The following is a 1,591-nucleotide window of genomic DNA, read 5'->3' as shown; positions in this document are numbered from 1 at the left end:
ACCCAAAATTGGCGGAGGAGTTTGATAGAGTTCTTAATTATTCAGACTATTGTTTTTGACTTGAGTTTTACTTTAATAACGTTTCGATCGGTATAATCTCCGACCCTTTTTTTTTTTTTACTCACGTTCGCACGTAACAAGGCATTTTTCCAGTTACTTTTTTAATATTAAAACTTTATTACATTAAATATAGTACCTATTCACAATGCTCCCCACGGGACAGATTTAGACACCAGGGTCGTTTTTTTAACGTGGAGAAAGAATTGTCTTGGTCGTAAAGGATTTCTCTTCCATTGAGAGAGACGAAATTGAAATGTAGCACCTGGAGAACAGATGGTATTTATTTGCTCCCCCACCGAGCAAATTAGGCACAAGGCCAATTTTTAATGTGAGGAGTGAAGGGAGGTGGAAGGGAAAAAGGGGGACCAGCTCCCGAGAGGTGGGAAATGGGAGCTGGTTAAAGGTCAGGCATGTGGGGTTTCCCCCACATCTGGTCTTTGCTAGTCATAGCTAGTCATAGCTTGCAGTATCTGCCGGAACAGATACTACACTTTGATCTTGACCAAAAGGCCAAGAAGTGCACCTGAAGAACAGATGGTATTTATTTGCTCCCCCACCGAGCAAATTAGGCACAAGGCCGATTTTTAATGTGAGGAGTGAAGGGAGGGGGAAGGGAAAAAGGGGACCAGCTCCCGAGAGGTGGGAAATGGGAGCTGGTTAATGGTCAGGCATGTGGGGTTGCCCCCACACCTGATCTGTGCTAGTCATAGCTAGTCATAGCTTGCAGTATCTGCCAGAACAGATACTACACTTTGATCTTGACCAAAAGGCCAAGAAGTGCACCTGAAGAACAGATACTACACTTTGATCTCTGAATTCTTTGACACCGTTTTAATTTTTATTAAAGTCGTATATATGAAGTACGTCCCAAAATAATACCTCCTTCTTTATTCCGGCAGAATAGATCAGAGGGGATTGGAAATTGCATTGTAATGAGAACTGAACTCATACATTGATTTATTTATGTATTGATGGTGTTAGACTATAAAAAATTAGGTATCTCACTGCCGATGCATTCTCTATCTGTTTAGACGCCAACTACGTCATAAAATTGAACACTGTTGTCACACCTGGGTAGAAGCTGCTCGTTGCGTCCTATCCAAGTTTGGTAGAGTTAGAAACCGGCTTCGACATCTAGTGGGTGATGAGTTTTTTCTTTTACTTTCAACCTATTTCCGACACAAAAAAAACATTGCTAGCCTGTCCCTGCTTTATCGTCTTTCCATGGCAAACGCTCGCCTGAGTTCCAATCTATGGTTCCACCTTGCCAAACTTTTACAAAAAACACTCGACTATCTACAATCACTATTAAAGATTTTCCTTATTTCCTACCTGTGCCTAAATATAAACGCGGATTTCAGGAACAAAGCTTCATTCAGTTTCACTGGACTGCTTCACTGCCGACTACGATATGGTAGTTCAGTTATCTCTTCAAAGAATTATCTCTCATTGTCTCTTTTTTAATGAACTTTATTATTGCTAGTGGCCTATATATATATATATATATATATATATATATATATATATATAT

The 1,591-nt window shown here is 40.0% G+C and overlaps 1 pseudogene; it reads right to left on the bottom strand.

Moving 5' to 3' along the window:
- Nucleotides 1-418: 418 nt before the first annotated feature.
- LOC145271982 (U2 spliceosomal RNA) lies at nt 419-582 on the bottom strand (annotated as a pseudogene).
- Nucleotides 583-1,591: the final 1,009 nt, after the last annotated feature.

The sequence above is a fragment of the Euprymna scolopes genome, chromosome 46 (genome assembly GCF_053919585.1).
Source record: "Euprymna scolopes isolate OS-2025 chromosome 46, ASM5391958v1, whole genome shotgun sequence".
NCBI classification, from domain to species: Eukaryota; Metazoa; Mollusca; class Cephalopoda; order Sepiida; family Sepiolidae; genus Euprymna; species Euprymna scolopes.
This window is presented reverse-complemented; position numbering and strand designations above follow the sequence as displayed.